This window comes from Dromiciops gliroides, chromosome 3, assembly GCF_019393635.1.
Source record: "Dromiciops gliroides isolate mDroGli1 chromosome 3, mDroGli1.pri, whole genome shotgun sequence".
In the NCBI taxonomy this organism is placed as follows: Eukaryota; Metazoa; Chordata; class Mammalia; order Microbiotheria; family Microbiotheriidae; genus Dromiciops; species Dromiciops gliroides.
In genome coordinates this window covers 424,012,948-424,035,731 of record NC_057863.1, presented here as the reverse complement: position 1 = coordinate 424,035,731, position 22,784 = coordinate 424,012,948, and positions in this window count along the sequence as shown.

Below are 22,784 nucleotides of genomic sequence, written 5' to 3'. Positions count from 1 at the left end.
GAAATCTGTTGGCTCATACAGAACAAATTTAGGTAGATTTGGAATGGAATGAAATGACCAGGCCCAAAGAGGAGTTATTAATAACTAAATGTCGATTTCAAATGAGTTTTCCACTACCTCAATAATCTGTAGTTACCTCTGTAATGTTTGTTTTTTATCTTTTGCTTCTATAAAAGAATACACAGCATGTTTATCAACAAATCAATTCTACAAGTAGTAATTAAGCATTTACTTTGTACTAGGCACTATGCCAAGTGATGGAAATACAAATATAAGCAAAAAGAAAGGTAGTCTCTCCCTTCAAGGAGTTTACCTTCTCATAAAGGAAGAACACACAAAAAGGAACTTGAAAATCAAAGGGCAGAAAGGGCCTGTGAGGTGCCTACATAGAAATATTACAGAGAAAGAAATTAAGAGTCACAAATTTCATTCTCAGAGAGGAAAAAGAAAGTGAACATGGTCAAAATACTTTTTTTAAATGGAGGTTTTAGAAGGAACTGACCATTCAGAAGAAGAAGTAGCAGAGATGATGAGGTCCCAGGAGTAATGTGGTATTCTAGGGTGAGAAAGTCAAAAGAAATGAGCAAAGTTCTAGGATGAGAAGACTGTCAGGGAATGATGGATCAAGAAGTCAAGAGAGACTGGGAGATATTGGGGTAATTAAGCAATATTGTTTAGAATAAAAAGAGAAGGCCAAGATAGAGTCTGGGGTACACACACAGTCATGATATGGAAAATGGATCAGCAAGGGAGACTGAGAAGAAGCAGTTGTACAAGTAAGAAGAGAACCTGGAGATAAAAATGTCATGAAAACCCAGAGATGATAAAATATTCAAGAGGAGAATGGTCAGCAGTGTCAGGTCATGAAGAGAGATCAAAGAAGATGAAGAAGAGGCCATTCACTCTGACAATGAAGTGATTTCTGGTAAGTTTGAAGAGAGGAGTTTCAATTGAGTAATGAAGTCTGAAGCCATTTTACAAGGGGTTGAGAAGAAAGTGAGGGGAGAAGACATGGAAGACAACTTTTTCAAAGTTGTTTTGCCAAGAAAGAGAAAAGATATCTGACAATAGCAGAGATGCTGATACCTTGTGAAAGTTAATTGTGCTTTGTAAGACTTGGCTAGGTTTGTAGACAGCAAGAAAAGACCTAGTAGATAAAGAGAATGAATGGATGTGGGAAAGTCTACAGTGATTGGGGAAAGCTTATTAGAGAAATGATACTGGAAGGGAAAAAACCCTTAGAATGATATATTAAAGCAGGTTATATAAAGGAGATGCCATTTAATTAGGGAGTGACTGAATAAATTATGATCTGTGGATATAGTGGAATATTCTGTGCTGTAAAAATAATACAGAGAATGAAAAGAAACATGGAAAGATGAAAATGAAGAAATAGGAAAACAATTTACATAATAGCTATAGCAACATAAAGAAGAAAAAAAACCTTGAATGCTGTGTAAATATAATGACCAGTTTGAACCCAAGAGATTGAAAGAATATATGTCCCTCCCCAAGCAGGAGAAGGGCACTGTGGATAGTTAATATTTCATGACTCTCTATTCATCTTCATGTCCTGTTTCCTAGCTCTATATTCACACTTTCTGCCCTAGGACCAGGAAATATGAGCCCTTTGGCTCTGCTACATCTGTGACTTAGAACAAATCATGCTTCGCTGATCACCATTCTCCATGTGTTGCCTTCACATGTTAGAATGAAGACTCCTCGAGGACAGGTACACTCTTGCTTTTTTGTGTATGCTTAATAAAGTGCCTGGCAAGTAATACATGTTTAATAATTTTTTCCAATCATTCATTCATTCATTCATTGCATACCTTTTAAAACTTGCTAGATGTGGCAATGGACTAGAAGTGCATCCTTTTTCAGTAATATCATTGTGTAATTTATTTAGCTTAACTATACCTATTTGCAATCTGGAAGGCTTTTATTGGCAGGGATAGATGGAAGAGGTGAGTTTTTATGAAAAAAAAAAGAATAAAAAAGAATAAAAAAGCACAACCAGAAAAGAGCAAAAGAACATTCAAAAGGGAACACAGATATCCATAGCAGTGGTGGTACTATCCTGCTAAATTTAATATACTTTTTAAAAAAGCTGTGAATAATAGTGGTTCATTGTTTCATATATGATCTTCTTTCTGTTTTTTTATATACTGAAATGTCAGTGTTTGCTCTTGGTATTAAGTTCATAATAAAAAATAATTGAATTCCTTAAAAAAAAGTCAAGAGAGTTAGGAGCAGGGCCCAAAGAGTAATGGAGGAGTCAAATTTGCAAGTAAAGGCATAAAGGTAGGAGAAAATAGTTAATACATTTTATAACAGTCAGTATACATATAGACATTAGCATCCTAGCAAATTGGGCCAATCTAATGAGAATAAATACATTAGAGGTAAATTTAAAGTTTAAAGCTTTAAACAAAGCAAATATGGAGGACTTATAGCTCTTTGAAAGTTACTAAGAGAAATATCTGGGAATGGACTATAAGCTCATTATCAAAAGTGTGAAATGGCAGGCAGAAAAAAAAACTAATGCAAACAACTTCTGCAAGAAAACTTTGTCATTGACTCAATAAACATTTGAGTGACTACTATGTGCCAAGAACTATGTTAAGTTCTAGGGATACAAAGAAGGGGAAAAGAGAGTTATCACTCTTAGGAAGCTCACAATCTAGTTGAGAAGACAACATGCAAACAACTACATATGAACATGAAGCTATATACATAGGAAGAATTTGAAATAATCAACAGAGGGAAGACAGTAGAATTAAGGGGGATTGGGAAAGAGTTCTTGTAGAAGGTGGAGTTTTATTGGGGGTTTGAAGGAAACCAGAAGGTAGAGATGCGGAGGGTAGCATTCTAGGCATGGAGGGCAACCAAGGAAAAAAAAGCCCATAGTGTCTTAAGGAAGGAACAGCTAGGAGGCTAGAGTCACTGGATCACATAATATGATATAGAATGAAAGGTGAAAAAAGACTGAAAAAAAATGGGTAAGTGGGAGACATATTATGAAAAGCAATAAATATGAAATGGAAGATTTTATATTTGATCCTATAGGTGATTAGGAGCCACTAGAGTTTATTAACTGGGAACGAGGGTGACACAGTAAGGCCTACACTTTCAAAAAATCCCTTTGACAGAAAAGTGGAGGATGAAGGTGAGATTTGTGGCAGAGAGACCAACCAGCATGCTATTTTAATAGCCTAGGAATGAAGTGTAGAGTACCTATACTAGAAAAGTGACAGTGTAAATGGTGTCAAGGAAAACTAGAGAAGAAAATTCTGAAGGTAAAAACAATAGGGCCTTGAACACAGAGACAGAGAAAGAAAGAGGTTCTGAGGGAGCAGGTAGGAGGCACAGTGGATAAAGGAGTGGCCCTGGATTCAGGAGGACCTAAGTTCAAATTGGATTCAGACACTTGACACTTACTAGCTGTGTGACCTTGGGCAAGTCACTTAATCCTCATTGCCAAGCCAAAAAAAAAAGAGAAGATGAAAGAAAGAAGTTCTTTGTGGATGTGGGATATGTCCAATATGCAGCTGGAGATGGTAAACTAAAAGTTAGTAGAGAGGTTAGGGGTAGATAAGTAGATGTGAAAATCATCAGGAGAGAAATGGTAATTGATTCCATGGGAGCTAATGAGATCACCGAGTTAAATAATATAGAGGTGAAAGAGAAGAGATCATCAAAGGGAAGAAAGTGATTGAATGATGTCAAAGGAAGTGGAACCAAGATGGTGGAATACAGGGAACATTCAAGCTGAACTCTATGAACATTTCCAACCAAACAACTTTAAAATAATGTGTCAAATTGAATTCTGGAGTTTTGTAGCCAACAAGAGGTCAAGGTGTGATATTTTTCAAGCCCAACGCAACTCAGGAGGTTGGAAGAAGTCTGTTAGCAGCACCAGTGACAGCAATAGCAGCAGTAGCAGCAGTTTCAGAAGCTTTCACTGCCCAGAGTTGGAAAGAAGAGTAAAAAAATTTTCAGAAAGAAATTACTGGGTACATGACTGAACATCATTTGGCAATTCCATTGCCCATTACCCAATTCCCACTCACAGTTACAGGGCAAAGAGGAGCACTTGTGTTAGCAAGGGAGCAGGGACCATGGTCTCAGTTCAAGGGCAGAGAGCAGTATCGGTGCTTGTAGTTGCAAAAGAACAGAACCCCTACCTGGGTAAGAAACTGAGAAAAGATCAAGAGAGCAGTGGTCATACCTCTCTCAAATCATACCAACTTGGAAACACTGAAAACTTACAACCCCCCAGAAGTATCTGTTAAAAGAACAAGCAAAAAAAAGGAAAGTTGAAAGAATGATACCCCTGAACACCAAGTCAATACAATTTAACGTTAATATAAAGTTCACAGTCATGAAATAGGCTGGGAAAATGGGCAGTGCATGACAACTAAAAAGAACTTGATCATAAAAAGCTACTAGGGTTACAGGGAAGCTCAAGACAAACTCAAAAGAAAAGAACAACATGAAAACATCTGCAAGAAAAGCCTCAAGGAAAAATACATAATGGACACAAGCTGAAGAAAAATTCCTTGCAGTGTTAAAGAAAGGGATCAAATAAGAACAATAAAAAGATTTTCAAAATCAAATAAGAGTGATAGAGGAAAAAACACAAAATGAAATGAGAGCGGTGCAAGAAAATTATAAAAAGAGATACAGGGGCAGCTAGGTGGTACAATAGATAGAGCACCAGCCCTGGATTCAAGAGGACCTGAGTTCAAATCCAGCCTCAGATACTTGACACTTACTAGCTGTGTGAAGCTGGGCAAGTCACTTAACCCCAACTGCCTCACCAAAAAAATAAGAGAGAGAGAGAGAAAGAGAGAGAGAGAGAAATACTAGGTAAAAGAGGTTTTAAAAAATAGTGAAGAAAATAGTACCTTGTCACTGAAGGAAATAATTCCTTAAAAATTAGAATTGGACAAGTGGAAGATAATGACTCCATGTGACATCAAGAAACAATAAAACAGTGCCAAAAGAATAAAAAAAATAGAAGGAAATGTGAAATATCTCATCAGAAAAACAACTGACCTTGAAAATAGATTGAGGAAAGATAATTTAAGAATTATTAGACTACTTAAAGCTGTGATTCAAAAGGGCCTAGACAACATATTTCAAGAAATTATAAATAAAAACTTCTTAGATATGTTAGAAACAGAGGGTAAAATAGAAATTGAAAGAATTCACTGTTCACCTCCTGAAAGAGATTCCAAAATGAAAACTCCCAAAAATATCAGTGCCAATTTCTAGAGATCCCAGGTCAAAGAGAAAATACTAAAATCATCCAGAAAGAAATCATTCAAATATCATAGAGTCACAGTCAGGATTACACAAGATTTAGTGACTACAGTGTTAAAGGAATTGAAGGCAAAGAAGCTAAGATTATAAGTAAAATAAGCCTTCAGGGTAGAAAAGTAGATAGTTAATGAAATAAGCATACTTTCTAACATTCCTAAAGGAAAGAGCAGAGCTGAATAGAAAACTTGCATTTCAAACAAAAGACTCAAAACAAGCATTAAAAGGTAAACATGAAAGAAAAATCACAAGGAACTTGATAAAGTTAAACAATTTACTTTGGATTGGGGCAGATAATATATGTAATTCCTAAAAACTTTATCATTATTAGGGCAGTTAGGAGTCTACATTAACAGAAGGCATGAGTGTTAGTCAATTATGTTGGAATGATTTCAAAAGAAAAAGTGGAGGGGTAAGAAAGGTTTGCACTGGCAAAAAGTGGAAGGGAACAGAATAATGGGGAAAATTATCTTGCATAAAAGAAGAGTTTTTAGAGTGGATGGGAAAACAGGAGTGAGCAATGTTTGATCCTCACTCTCATTTGAACTGTTGCAAAGAAGGAAACCTATACATAAACATTCAATGGGTTATAGAAATCTATCTTCTCCAACAGGGAAGTAGGAAATAAGCAAAATATGGGGTGGCAATAAGAGGTAGGTGTCATGAAAATTTCAGTCTGAATCACACTTCTTTTTCCTGGTCAAAGAGAAAGCAGGCCATGGTTACTCACAGGCCAACCAGGCTGAGAAAAAAACAAACAATCACCCCTTGGGCTAAGCTGTAACTCAGAACAGTGTGTCCTGGAAGCAACAATACACTTTAAGAAGGAGTTAAAAGTCAAGAAATAGGGGATCAAGGTAAGTAAGAAAAAACAGCAGACCATTTAAAGCTTCTTTGGGGGCAAGCTAGACCAGAATATAACCTCAGAAGAAGATAATAACAAAGTTAAAACTCCTGCATCCAAAGCTTCCAAAAATATATGAATTGGTCTCAGGCCTTGGAAGCATTAAAAAAGGACTTTGAAGAGAAAGTAGAAGAGATAGAAGGAAGATTTAGAGAGGTGGAAGAAAAAATGGAAAGAGAAATGAGAGTGATGCAGGAAAGTCATGAGAAAAAAGTCAACAGCTTGAAAATCCAAATGGAAAAGGAGAGACAAAAATAATGGCCTAAGACTTAGGATTGAATAAATGGAAGCTAGTGACTTTATGGGAAACTAAGGCACAATAAAGCAAATCCAAATGAATAAAAATAGAGGGCAATATGAAATATCTCCTTGGAAAAATAGCTGACCTGGAAAATAGATCCAGGAGAGACAATTTGAAAATCATTGGACTACCTGAAAACCATGACCAAAATAAGAGCTTAGAAACCATCTTTCAAGAGATTGTGATTGAAAATTGCACTGATATTCTAGAAGCAGAAGGTAAAATAGAAATTGAAAGAATGCACTGATAACCTCCTGAAAGAGATCCCAAAAGGAAAACTTCCAGGAATATTATAGACAAATTCCAGAGACTCCAGATCAAGGAGAAAATATTGCAAGCAGCTACAAAAAAGAGGAATTCAAATACTGTGGAGCTACAATAAGGTTAAAACAAGATCTAGAAGCATCTACATTAAAGGGTCAGAGGGTATGAATATGATATTGCAGAAGGCAAATCACTTACCCAGAAAAACTGAGTATAATCTTTCAGGGGGGGAAATGGGACTTCAATAAACAAGTGGACTTTCAGGCATTTGTGATGAAAAGACCTGAAGTAAATAGAAAATTTGACTTTCAAATACAAGACCCTAGAGAAGCATAAGAAGGTAAGCAAGAAAAAGAAATCATGAGGGACATTAAAAGGATAAACTGTTTACTTTCTTACATGAGAAGATAATACTTCCAACTCATAAAAACTTTCTCCATATTAGGGTAGCTTGAAAGGAATATACTTCGACAGAGGACACAGGTGTAAATTGAATATGAAGGGATAATATATGTAAAGCATTCATCCTTGTTTTTGTAGGGCAGGCAGGGTGGGGTGGCTTATGTCTGGGGCTGGATTTGGGCTCAGGGGCTCCTCATTCCAGGACTGGTCCTTTGTCTACTGTGTCACCTAGGTGACCCATGATGACATCTTCAAAATAAAGTTGGGGTAAGTGTTAGGGGCTAAGTCCCCCTTTTACTGTTTGAGCAAAGCTCACAGACAGAAACCCTCCTTCCAGAAAATGTGCTGATTCTTAGTTAGCCCTTGATAAGAGGGCTGTAAACCACAATGATCCTTCCTGGATGTGGATGCATTTGCTGGGCACCAAGGATGATGTATTTGCATAGGCTCCAAGGAAACTTCAAAGGACAGAAACATGCTCCTTATCATAGAAAAGGCCTACATGGCACAAGGTCTAAGTACCAATCCCCTCATCCTGCTCTTTTAGCATGAACTTCACACAAAGACATTCCTTTTGCTCACCTCAAGTATAAATATGTCATACTGTTTGAATAAACCTTGCCTTTTGCCTCCACCCAAGTGCATGGGGCCTTTCCAATCCCATCCTATGTCTCTGTGTCTTTTTTCCTTAACAAATACCTGTAGCAACGTGGGAACATTTTCCAACAGCCTACCAGATCCAAAACTGTCAGGTAAGAGCAATGCACTGGAAGAAAGGGAAAGGGAGAGGTGGAAGGGTATAAAGTAACACATAAAAGAAATAAGAAAAAGCCTATGGAGTTGAGGGGAAAATGGGGAAGGAACAGGGGCATAAGTGAGCCTTACTTTCATCAGAATTAGCTCAAAGAGGGAATAACATAAACATTCAAGTGGGTGTAATAATATATTTTGCCCTCAGGGAAAGTGGGAGGGGAAGGGGAAAAAAGGGGGAGAGGTGAAGAAAGGGAGGCCAGATTAGATTGGGAGATGGAGCATTAAAAAGCAAAACACTTTTGAGGAGGGATAGGGTGAAAGAAGATAGTAACTGTGAAAAAAAATGATGAGCAGGTTGATGTCAAAAGGACGTATGAAAAATGCAAACCATCAACAGAGGAAGAACTGGTGGTATTTGAATACAGATTGAAGGATAATTTTATTTGTTGGTTCTTCTTGCTGAAGTTATTCTATTTTCTTTCACAACTTGAGTAATGTGAAGATGCTTGGCATAATTGCACATGTATGACTTATATTGAATTGCTTGATTCCATAGGGATGGTTGAGGAGAGAGAGAGGAAGAAAATTCAGAACACAAAGTTTTTTTAAAAAAATTAATATGAAGAAATGATGAACAGGTGGATTTCAGAGAAACCTGGAAGGAATTACATGAATTGCTGCTGAGTGAGATGAGTATAACTAGGAGAACACTGTACACCACAGTATCAACATTGTGTGTTGATCAACTGTGATAAACTTGACTCTTCTCAGCAATACAATGGTCCAAGATAGTTTCAAAGGACTCATGATGGAAAATGGTCTCCAAATACTGAAAAAAAAACTGAGGAATCTAGATGCAGATTGAACTATACTATTTCTACTTTTTATTAACAGGAGAAAATAAGATGGAGGGAAACACAGTTATTAATGATGGCTGTGAATGGGAATGAGAACTCACCCATAAAATAGAATTACATAGCAGAATGAATTAGAAAAAAAGGTATCTAATAATATCATATTTACAAGAAACACATGAAATAGAATCGTACAATAAAGTTAAAATGAGGAGCTGGAGCACAAAATTATGTTTCAGCTGAAATAAAAAAAAATTCAGGGGTAGCAATCATGATCTCAGACTAAGCAAAAGCAAAAATAAATCTAGTTAATTGTAGAATCAGGGAAACTAACTTTTGCTAAAAGTACCAGAGATGATGAAGTGATATCAATATTAAACATATATGCATCAAATGGTATTGCATCCAAATTTTTAAAGGAAAACCTCAATGAGTTACAGGAGGAAATATACTAGTAGGGGACCTAAATTAACCTCTCTCAGAAGCAGATAAAACTAACCATAAAACTAAGTTAATGAGAAGAATAGAATTTGGAGAAAGTTAGATATCATAGAACTCTGAATAATATTGAAAAGAATAAAAAGTAATATACTTTTCTGAGCTATACATTGGACCTCCACAAAAACTGACCATCTATTAGGGCATAAAAATCTCACAAACAAATGCAAAAAAGCAGAAATATTAAATGCACTATTTTGGGGCCCTTGTACAATAAAAATCAGATTCAATAAAGGGCCTTGGGAGCAGAGATAAGAAATTAATTGGAAACAAAATAATAATCTAATCCTATATAATTGAATAGGCCAAAGAACGTATTAAAACAGTCAATATTCTCACTAAAGATAATGACAACAATGATACAACATACAAAATGTGGGGGATACTGCCAAAGTAGTTGTTAGGGGTTAATTTATATCTCTAAATGCTTGTATTAATAAAAGAGAGAACAAGGGGCAGCTAGGTGGCGCAGTGGATAAAGCACCGGCCCTGGAGTCAGGAGTACCTGAGTTCAAATCCGGCCTCAGACACTTAACACTTACTAGCTGTGTGACCCTGAGCAAGTCATTTAACCCCAATTGCCTTACTGAAAAAAAAATAATAATAAAAATAAAAGAGAGAACAGATTAATTGGGAATGAAACTGAAAAAAAAAACCTAGGAAAAGAACTTTAAAATCCTTAACTAAACACCAAAATAAAAATCCTGAAAATCAAGGGAGTGAATAATAAAAATGAAAGTTAAAAATTGAACTACTCAATAAAACTAGGAGTAAGTTTTAGGGGGGAAAATAAAATAAACAATTGCTTGCTTTGATTTAAAAAAAAAAGAAAACCAACTTACCAATATCAAAAATGAAAAGACTGAATATGTAATCAATGAAGATGAAATAAAAGCAATAATTAGGAGCTATTTCGCCCAATTACATGCAATAAATCTAATTTAAATGGAGGAATATTTATATACATATACATATACATGTACATGTACTTGTACATGTGTGTGTGTGTGTATATATATATATATATATCAGATTAACACAAGAGGAAATAAAATACTTAAATAACCCCGTAATAGAAAAAAATTGAAGTCATAAGTGAGATCCCTATTAAAAAATCCCCAGCACCAAATGGATTTACAAGGGAATTCTACCGAACATTTAGGAGCAATTAATCCCAATAATATATAAGATATATAAAAATATGTAAAGGAGTCTGCCAAATTCCTTCTAAAACACAAATACAGTTTTGATACTAAATCAGGGAGAGTAAAAACCGAGAAAGAAAATTATAAGTCAAATTCTGTAATAAATATTGACACAAAACTTTTAAATAAAGTACTAGCAAGGACATGACAGCACTATATGAAAAAGTCCATACACTATTACCAGGTGGACTTACTACCAGGATTGCTTCTTCCAGGCTTGTTCAGTATTATGAAAACTATAAGCACTATTTCCCCTATCAATGACAAAAACAACAAAAATCACATAATTATATCAATAGATGCATAAAAAGCTTTTGACAAAATATAACACCCATTTCTATTTTAGAACTCCAAAAAGCACAGAAATAAATGAAACTTTTCTTAAAATGACAAGTAATATCTATTGAAAACCAAGACCAAGCACTATCTGTAATATCAAAAAACTAAAAGCCTTCCTAATCAGATCAGAAATGAAGCAAGGGTATGCATTATTACCATTATTATTCAATATTGAAGTAGAAATACTAGTTACAGCAATAACGGAAGAAAAAAATTAGGTTGAGAATAAGCAATAAGGAAACAAAACAATCACTTTTAGAGATGATTTAATTGTCTAATTAGAGAAATCAGGAGAATCAATTAAAAATTGGTTGGAATAATTAACAAATTTATCAAAGTTGTAGGAGGTAAAACAAACAAATGTAAATAATGAGCATTTATACAAATTACCAACAAAATAATAGGAACAGGTAGAAGAAGAAATTCCACTTAAAATAACTACAAATAGTACAATAACTTGGAAGTCTGCCTACCAAGATACACCCAGGAACTGAATGAACACAAGTACAAAACACTTCAGAAAAATAAAGACTGATCAATGGAATAGGTTATTAGTATAATACCATAGTAATCTAGTGGTTGTTGTTTGTTGTTGTTGTTTTGTGGTGGTGGTGGTGGTGGTGATGGTTATTTTTTTTGGTGAGGCAATTGGGGTTAAGTGACTTGCCCACACAGCTAGTAAGTGTCAAGTGTCTGAGGCCAGATTTGAATTCAGGTCCTCCTGAATCCAAGGCCAGTGCTCTATCCGCTGTGCCACCTAGCTGCCCCCCACTGTTTTTTGTAAAGGAAAACAAAACTATAAAAGCATCCGTATCTATTTATTGAAAGAAATGTGCTAATATAACTGAATGAGATGGAAGAATGGATTTTTTTCAGATATAAGACATGAGTATATTTTTAGACAATGGGGAAAGCATCAGTAGAGAATAAATTGAAGATGAGACAAAGAATAATTGGTAGGGCAACTTTCTGAAGGAGACTAGTGGTAACAATAAAGGAAGTGTTAGTGCTAGCAGAGAGGAGGACATCTCATTTTCTGAGAATGGACTAAAAAAAGATGTTGATAAAAGATCCACAAAATGTTGAAGTATAGAGAATGGGAGTAGGAACTTATGATGTCTGGACTCAATGTTCTTAGCAAAGTAGAAGACAATATCTTTTATTATGAATCAGTTGTTTGGGAATGGAACTGGAGGCTTGGAGTTGGGAGTAGAAAGTTTGGAATGACTACTGTAAATGATATAATAGGGAGTGCAAGAGAAATGAATAAAATGATTGTCTATGCAATGGTGAAGACCCAGGAATAGTAAGATTATAGATTCTAGACTTAGTACAGGAAGAGGCTATATAGGCAATTTAGTCTAACTTCTTCATTTGACAGATAAGGAAACTAAGACTAAGAAATTTTAAGTGACTTGTTTAAGACCCTACAAGTAGTAACAGATTTTGGATGCCAAATCCAGAATTCTTTCTGGGGCACAACAAACACATCTCTAGTAACAAATGATGGTTTGGAAGGAGGATCTTGAATCTGGTGACAAGAACATTGTCACAAACAAGATAAATAACTTCTTTAGAGAAGGTGAGTTGAGTTAAATGACAATTTAAGTGATCAAATTATGCAATGAAAGCTAGAATTATGCATAAAAATAGTGTTATCAGGCAAAAGAATTTGGAGTATTAGAATCAATGTGATTTTTCAATATTGCTGCTGCTAGCAGTAATAGCTATGATAAAATAAATATTAATTGGAAAAACAAATATCATAATGGTCTATGCATTGAAAGGGTGAACACAGGAGTTTTAAAAGAAAAAATCTAATATTTAATACTCATTTGTGAAACTAAAGTTTAGTTACTATTACATAATATATAGTGTTGAAAAGTAAGCTTCACACAGAGATAACAGAAACAGTGGGAGTCAAGACCAAATTTGCATTTCATTGCATTCTGAATTATTGGAGTTGAAAGAGACCTCCTAGTCCAACCTAATTTTCCCTGAGCATCTAATAACTCTGTTTCTTGGGTCTAGTGAAATTCTATATTGCTGAAAACTGAAAAAGACTTGTAGCTCTAATTTCACATGCCCTGAAAAATCAATCTATGATAACTTATCATATCTAACTTTTATAAGATTTCTATTTTACTATATTTCTGGCCATTTGTATGTTCTGTACATTCCTTGTCCTCATAATGATGAAAGTATCAAGAGATAATGCCTTCAAATAGTGAGATGAGTAGTATGACTTAATCCCCTTCATTACAGCCCCCTTCTAGCTTCAGCTCAAATGCCACTTCCTTATTACCTTAATCATTAGTGTTCTATCTACCCTAAAATTCCTTATTATCTTATACTTTCATTTATTTATACTTATCTTATACTTTGCTTTATTTATCTTTCCTGTTTCCTAAAGTCCTTAAAGGCAGTCTGTTTCATTTTTAAATTCGCTATTTCTCTATGTCTGGCATAAAAATTACTCTCTTTGGCATTTAAATGTGGCCTTTTCCCACCTTTCAAATTTTCTTACATATTATTCCCCTCCACAGACCCTAAGATCAAGTCATATTGACCCATTTGAACATAGCCTCCCATCTCCCTTTTCCATACCCTTGCACAGGCTGTCCTCCAAAAGCACTCTTTCTTCAACTACCCCCTGGTTTCAAGAATCAGCTCAATTCTCATCTTCTGCAAGGTACCTTTCCCAGTCCCCGGGCTGCTAATGTTTTCTCCTCTGAGGTTATCTCAAATGTATTCTGTATCTTGTATATATGCATGTGGGCATACATGCATGTAACTACACATATATGCATGCAAAATACATATTATCTACCCAGTTTCAATGTAAACTTATTTAGGCCAGAGAATTTTTGTTTTTCTTTGTAACCTATACACTTACACTTGCCTGACAATCCAGAAACACTTAATAAATATCTCTTGATTTATTAATAAATAATTGATAAATGGATAAATCATTATGGTCTTATCAAACACAAGTGGTTTTGTTTCCAATAGTATTCTACTTTAAGTTCCACATATATTCCTTAGGATTATCAAATATGTTAAGCCCCTATTTAATAAAAATAATGATAGATAGATATAGATAGTATTTATATAGTGACTACTATATTCCTTGCACTATGCTAAGTGCTTTATTAATATCTCATTTGATCTTCACAGCAAGCCTGGTAAGTATATGCTATTATTACACCTGCTTTGTACAGATAGGGTAACTAAGTAATCCAATAGATAGAGTGCCAGACATATTCATCTTCCTTAGTTCATTTCTGGCCTCAGACAATTGCTACCTATGTGACCCTGGGCAAGTCAAGTAACCCTCCTTACTTCAGTTTCCTCATCTATAAATTGAACTGGAAAAGGAAATGGCAAACCACTTGTCTTTGCCAAGAAAACATCAAATGGAATCATGAAAAGTCAGGAGCAACTGAAACAACTGAACAACAACTGAGAAGGAAACTGAGGAAGAAAGAGGCCAAGTGACTTACTCTTTGTCACATAAAGCTTGAAAGTATATGAGAACAGATTTGAACTAAAAGTCTTCCTAAACCCAGGTCTAATACTCTATCCAATTCACTATTCAGCTGATTTTTTTTTACTTTCTTGCAGCATGCATGGGGAATGAGTACATCGCTTTCTACTTTTAAAATTCCTTGGATTGTGTACTACCTTCTACTTCAATCTTAGACTAGAGAATGCCTATAGTACAAAATTGGATATCAGAAAATCATGCTAAGCATTTACTAGTCCCAGCACATCTCTTTATTAACTCCCACAAAGAAGGGCAATTGCATATTTAAAAATAAAATAATATACATGCCCATTCAGTTCTTATAAAAGTTTTTGTTCAAGAATGAGCCTAGCAATTATTTCTGTTCCTTAAATTACTGCTAGCTTTCCGCATGGAAAATTCTTCAAAATATGCTATTTCCCAAATCAGTTGATAGTAATTCATTTTGACAACCTACTAAACAATATCCAAAAGTCAATGAGTCCCAATATGGGCTTATTATTGTCTGACACTTGGCTGTGGTTGGGAATCCTGGACAATTTACTCAAGAATTACTAACCTTGGCTTCTATTCCTATATAGCTAACATTCCACAGTACCAATGAAATATATTACCTATGCAAAAGCTTGTGAATGTAATTACCATACTAAGTGAAGGAAAATATCAACTATTAAATGATGCTGAACCTGGACAGTCAGAGCAATAGTAATAGTGACATATGGACTGATTTAATTAGGAATCTTAAATTATTGTACAAAATAATTACTGCACAGAACTAACATGCCTGGTAGTGGAAAAACCTAAGGTTGAATTCCCATATTATTCATTTCTTGCTAGTCTGCCAACATTTTACAAGATTTTTCTGTTGCAATTAAGAACGTTAGAAGGTTTTTGAGTGTGTTCTTCCACATGTTCATGCAATGATAACTCATGGTAGTGTGGAGGTGGTTTTGTGTTCTTGAGAGCTGGGCTAGTGAAGTATGATATCTCATAGATTTCATCATGTTGGAGATGATTTAGGAATCATCCTAGTAACAGACTACATCTCTTATTCAAGGATGAGGCAAGCAAAGTTTAAAAAAAAAAAAAGGTTTATTACCAGTAAGATGGCTACCTGGTAATTTTTTTTCTGCCATAGCAAAGCATAAAACAAAAGAAAATTCAAAATATTCCACAGATTTTTCAACCCTGAAGTCAAAGGAACGTCTTCAGCAATCAGAGAAAACTGGAGGAAAATTGAACAGAGGATGCTAGATATCCCACAATTACAAGCCCCCCCTCCCCAAAAAAAGAACCTGCCAGAATGTTTATAGTGACCCATATTCCCCATAAAAAATGTGATCACCTCATTCAGACTGCAGTCCCCAGTAGATGATAGGAGGAAAGGGAAATGCTACTCCAAGTAATAAAGTTGGGTAGAACTACTGACCTGAAATGAAAAGAGAAGAGACAACTTTTGGCAACACAGTTTTGAAGGTAGATGGGGATAATTACCAAAATTTCTCATATTGGGAAAGATATAGAATAATTGAAATAAATCAAGGATAGCATTACTACCTCCCCCCAAAAAGTGATCAAAAATACATCAATATCTGCTGACTCAAAAATATACTTTCTCATCTCTATAAAATCTTTTTTTTTGCTTTGAATAGAATTTTATTTTCCGAAATATATGTAAAAACAAATTTTAACAATTTTTTACAACTTTGTGTTCCAACTTCTCTTCTTCCCTCCATTCCCACCCCCTACCCACAAGAATTCAAGCAATTCAAAATAAGTTATACATGAGTAGTCATGGGAAAATTCCCATATTAGCTAGTTGTGAGAGAAAACAGTCAAAAAAACCCAAAACTTCAGGTTAAGGAATTGTCAAAGAGGAAAAGAAAAAATTTTTTCATGTGTTTCCATGTGTTTTCAGATACTATCAGTTATTTCTCTGCAGATGGGCTGCAATCTTCATAAGTCCTTCAGGGTTATATTGGATCATTCATTGCCTTGCTGAAAATAACCACATGTTTCCCAGCAGATCATCCCCCACTATTGCTGTTATTTTGTATACAGCACATTTCACTCTGCTTCAGTTCATGTAGGTCTTTCCAGGCTTTTCTGATAGTATCCTATTCATCATAACCTGTATATAGTACCTTAAGCTTGACAGAGAATTTTCTTCATAAAAGCCCAGCAAAGTAGGTATTATATGGTTTGCCATTATAATCAATCATCATAACTATTTCCCTCCATCCCACTCCCATCCCATAACATTTACTCTATCTTCTTTTTACCTATTCTTCCTCAAAAGTGTTTTACTTCTGACTATCCTCTCCCCTGCTCTGCACTCCCTTTTTTCACCATTCCTTCCTTATCCTCCACCCCTCCTATTTTTCTGCAGGGCTAAATAGATTACTCCTACCAATTGGGTATGAATACTATTCCCTCTAAGCCCACTCCAATGAGATCAAGGTCCCTGAGCTAATTCTGTATTCTAAAGTTTTCTTCCTCCCTCCCTCCTCAACCTTCCCTATGAGATCCAGCAATTCAATATGTCATACTGGTGCAGTAATGCAGAACATCTTCATCTTTCTTGAAAGTGTTTTGCTTTTTACTGCTCTCTCCCCCAATCTGCCCTTCCCTCCTTCCCTTCTTCCCCCCCCCCCGCCTTATCTCCCCTCCCCTCCCTTGGGGCAAAAATATATTACTATACCCACTTGAGTATACACGTTAGTCCTTCTTTGAGCCAATTCTGATATTAAGGTTCACTCACTCCCCAATTCCTTCCCCCTCTTCTCCTCCCCTCCATAAGCTTTTTTCTTGTTTCCTTCATATGAACTACCTCTCCCCAGACCATCTCTCCCCTTCTTCCTCCCCAAGTCTATTCCTTCTACACCTCAACCCTATTTTAATGATGTCATCATGGGTTAGTTAAGTGGCACAGTTGACAAAGCACCAGCCCTGGACCCAGGAGGCCCCAAGCCCAAATCTGGCCCCAGATACAGACACCCCACCCTGTCTGCCCCACAAAGAGCAAATCATAAATGCTTTACAGATTTCATCCCTTCATATTCAGTTCAGACCTGTGCCCTCTGTGAATTCTTTACTGGGATAGTTCTTATGAGTTTGAAGAGTTATTTTCCCATGTAGGGATGTAAACAGTTTGATCTTTTAATATCCCTCATAAAGTCTTTTTCCTGTTTACCTTTTTATGTTTCTCCAGGGTCTTGTATTTGAAAGTCAAATTTTCTATTCAGTTCAGGTCTTTTCCTCACAAATGCCTAAAAGTACTCTCTCATTGAAATCCCATTTTTTCCTCTGAAAGATTATATTCAGTTTTGCGGGGTATGTGATTCTTGGCTGTTGTCCCAGTTCCTTTGCCTTTTGGAATGTCATATTCCATGCCCTTTGGTCCTTTAATATAGAAGCTGATAAATCTTGCTTTATCCTTATTGGAGCTCCACAGTATTTTAATTCCTTTTTTCTAGCTGCTTGCAATATTTTCTTCTTGACTTGGGAGTTCTGGAATTTGGCTATAATATTCTTGGAGGTTTTCCTTTTGAGATCTCTTTCAGGCTGTAATTGATGGATTCTTTCAATTTCTATTTTAGCTTCTGCTTCTAGAATATCAAGGCAATTTTCCCTCACAATCTCTTGGAGGATGTTATCTAAGCTCTTGTTTTGGTCATGGTTTTCAGGTAGTCCAATGATTTTCAAATTATCTCTCCTAGATTTATTTTACATGTCAGCTGTTTTTCCAAGGAGATATTTCACATTGCCCTCTATTTTTTCATTCAATTGGATTTGCTTTACTGTGTCTTGGTTTCTCCTAAGGTCACTAGCTTCCATTTGTTCAATCCTAATTCTTAGGCAGTTATTTTTTCATCAGACAATTTTTTAATCTCCTTTTCCATTTGTCTTTCCAAACTTTTGACTTTTTTTCTCATGACTTTCCTGCATCACTCTTCATTTCTCTTTCCATTTTTCCTCCCTTTCTTTCCATCTTCTTTCTATTTCTCCTACTTTCTCTTTAAATTCCCTTTTGAGAGCTTCCATGGCCTAAGGCCAGTTCATATTTTTCTTGGAAGCTTTGGATGTTGGAGCTTTGACCTTGTTATTATCTTCTTCTTCTTAGGCGGTATTGTAGTATACCTTACCACCAAAGAAGTTTTCCATGGTTTTCTACTTTCTCTGACTACTCATCCTGGCTTACTATTTCTTGGCTTTTAACTCCTTCTTAAAGTGTGGCTCTGCTTCCAGGACACACTGTTCGAGCTACAGTGTGGCTGGGGGGATGATTGGGCTTCTTCTCAGCCTGCCTTGCCTTGATTTTATTTGATTTTAAACTCTCTACTGGGGGGGTGGGGGGAGGAGTGGGAGGGGAGCTCCTTATTGAATCCACTCCTGTTCCCAGCTTCAGAGTCCCAGGTGTTTTGGTTTGAGGGGGGGCAGGTTTTAATCTCACCTGGCCAGTTCTCTGGTCCAGAGATAATCTCAGGCCTACTTACTAAACAACCAACCATCAAAGCTTTCTGTGGTGTGGTTTTTAGCTTTTATGAACCTGCTCCCCTACTCCCCTTACCCACCTGGGCCTCCCACCACTCAGGATTTCTTCCTGGTTCCCCACTGGGGTGGGACAGTCATATCCTTCCCCCCAGTCTACTGGTACCCTTGTACTTACCTCCCCCCCCCCACCCTGGCACTGGGGCCAGCCGTTCAACCCAAGCACACACAAGATGCAGATGCTGCAGCTGATTCAAAGGCACTGGGGAAAATTCCTAGGGCAGGTGTCTGGTGTGTCAGCCTAATTGTGGGGTTAGGTTTTATTCATGGCCCAGCACAGCCCCCTGAAATCTATCTGTAGCTGGAGAAACTCTCAGCCCTTATTTTTGTGTGTTTTTCTGCTCCAAGTGTTCTTTTATTGCTATTTTGGGGGTGATTGTATCAGGAGCTCTGTGCATTTAATGTCTTTCCTCCACCATCTTGGCTCCACCCCCCCATCTTCCTGCTCTATAAAATCTTAAAGAGAAATATCTATGCGTGTGTCCAAATTAAAGGGAGGAAGTAAACATGAATTGCATAGGATATATGGATGGGTTTCAACTTGTGCCATTAGAGTATTCATTTGCTGTGGTTCTATCATAAATATAATAAAATATCATGCTACATTTATGCTATGCTATATAGAAAGACACTATATTTTATGATGTCCCTCTCACCTCCAAAATGTCATCCCAAAAAAATTTAATCCAAAAAAAAATTAAACCACAGTGCTTCAACTTTTTTTTTCCTTTTAGAAATGACAATATTGAATCTTTTTATAACTGCAGCATATAAGCAATTCTGTGTTGGGCAGAAGGAAATGATCTGTGGTACCTTCAACTTACCCCAGAAGTAACTCTCCAACAAATTTGATTGAATACCTAAATCATCTTGACAGTGACAACAAGGAACTTATAAATAGCTCAACTGAAAATAATTTAAAGTAGAATTTTTCATGAAGTGTTGTTTTATTCTTGTTTTAAAACCTAATATGAATTATGCATTTCCTTTGGGCTCATTCTCCTAAGACCTATTTAGAGTTGCAGGTTTTAATACAAGAGGTTTATGAATTGTGTTCTAATATTAACAAGCCTTCCAATGATTATCAATTGATATCAATTAACCAGCCAAACTTTCTGTAACAGATATTTTACTAAGATGGTAAAGTAAGAGCAGTAGATGTAAAATATGCTCCCCCTACCCAGAATACTGGGGGTTAGTTTAGCTTAGAATTTTAAATTTTCTCCCCTTTTGAAGTTTCTCTGGATGGGGCAGGGGAAATAAAACAAGACTTTTTTCCATCTATACCCCAAGCAATTCCCTCATAGGCATTTAGTTTGAAGGCTTTCACCAGCCTATAGTAAGAGAAAAGGTAAATGCTACTCCAAGTAATAAATTTAGGTGGAGGTGCTAGATTGGAATGAGAACAGAAGAGATTACTGCTGGAGGCAAAATGTTTTTGAAGACATGTTGGTATTTCCCAACTATGTGTAATTGGGAAAGATACAAAATGATGGAAAGAAATCAAGGATGGCATTAGTACCAAAAAACAGTGATCAAAAGCATACTTTTTTATTTCTATAAAATCTTAATGAGAATCATCTACATGTATTCAAATTAAAGGGAAGAAATGGACATAAATCCCATAGTGGTATAAATGACTTTCAATTTGTACCATTATAGTATGTATACACAGTGCTGAAATCACAAATATAAAGAATTATGCTATATTCATACTATGTTGTATGTGTATAAATATATATGTATATATATATATATATATATATATACACACACACATATACACCTACTATATTTGATGTCCCTCTCACCTCCAAAATTCTACCCCTCCCAAAAAAAAAACAAAGTTAATCCCAATTTTTTTTAAGTTCTAGACCAGGCAATAGAATAATTCTGGGTTCCAAACTAGCTATTGAAGAATCAAAGATCATGATAGAATATATATTAGTTAATGTCCTTCACTGATTGATTGCTTAATTAATTCAGTAGCAATGTTCTCACCAAAAAAAACTTCTAAACCTCTCTTGTTCCATGTAGCAATTTCTATTATAGAGGGTTGGTTAGAAAAAATCTGATGAGCAACATGTTCCTAAGTGTGATAATTAAAATCTCTCATATACGGTCACTTTTTACATCTTTGGCAGTGGAGTAGCTGGAAATTATGAATCCCATAATACAAAATGCTTGGAATAAGTAGCCTTTATTCAAAATGTAAAAAAAAAAAACCTTAAAATACTGAAATTATATTATTTGCAAAAAATGCCTATGGTATAGAATTTGTTCATCTCATTTTAAGTGTAATGTTATTATTATTAATTATTATTATATTTTATTGGTCTGGGAGTTTTAGTAAGCCAAGTTATCCCAGGTGATGTGATTTGCAATGTGTTAAAGAAAAGTGTCTAACATTAACTTTATAATTCATTGTATTAGAAATATTTTTGGAAATGAACTCTTTAATTCTTTTGGGTTATGGATTTAATTGTTAAAAGATTAAATTAAATGATTAAAAAATACAAATCAGTAACATTAAGTTCTTGCTTCATTTTAAGATTTCAGTATTTAGCCCCATGTTTAGATGAAAGTAACACCCTCCATTGAATGCTTTTCAAAGTTTCTGCCTAGAGAAACTGGCCTTGTCCTGACAGAATTAAATCATATTCCTTAGGTCTCTTCTTTGCTTTTCTAAAAAGCAGTTGTTTAACTTAGAATCACATAATACTTGAGCCCAGCACACTTTAAACTAACCTAATGATAACAGGTGTGAGTTTAAACTGTTGGCAAAATTTTATATATGCATGCATGTATGCATGTTTGTATATATGTATGTATTGTGTGTATGTGTACATATGTGTGTCTTTCCTATTATATGCAGCCTGAAATTCCTGGGAGGATGAGAAATGAAAGCTGAAAACTTAAGGCAGCTCCTTATCTGAAAAGTTTCAATGAAAGGTAAAGGAAGAAGGGGATTGAGAATTGATCCTGCTCCTTAAGAAAGTTGAAGAAAAGATTATACAGAGTTGGGAATTGTTATCATGTGTCTTTTAGAAAAAAGGAAATATATGATTTTATGGTAATAGTCTTTTTTTTCTTTTGAAGTGTTAAGAATACTGGGTCTTGGACATTAAAATATTACCTTAAGCAATTATAAATCTGGATTTTATTTGATTCAAGCCCAAATCTGTCCTGAAGGAAATAAGAATGAGGTCTGAGTGTGTCCTCCTTTCAGGATAATTATGGTAAATTAGAAACTAACATAAAAGATATTTGCTATTTATTATCTGTGTGACCCTAAGTAAGTTACCTTATGTCTGTTTACCTCAGTTTACTGTACTATAAGGTAATTATGATAGCACCCATTTACTAAGGTTGTGAAGATTGAATGATTGTAAAGTGCTTATCATGGAGCAAATACTATGTGAATGTTGACTGCTTTTTACTATTTTAAATAGATATAATTGCTTCACACTTGATCACTTTATATTAGATTTTTTTAGATGTGATTATTACACAATGGCAATGGTAATGAGATGAATGATTTTCTATGTACGGTAATTTGGAAACACATTCCATGTTTGGTAAGGGGTTTTGTTTCAAGTTTCAAATACATGATAGTGTTACTGATATTGCTATGTTTCCAAGTTTTCTTATATTGTATAATCTAGTAAACTATCACCTATGTTGTTAGAAAAGCAACTTCTTTTATAATCTAGGTGTTGTTAGATTAATAATTGTGCTGTTAAAAGAATGTTAAAAAATAATTACATTTGTTAGTCCCACACAGATAGGGAAGATGTAATAGTTCTCTTAAACTCCTAGAAAAACAATACCTGTCAACTGCTATAAACCTCCAGGTTTACAG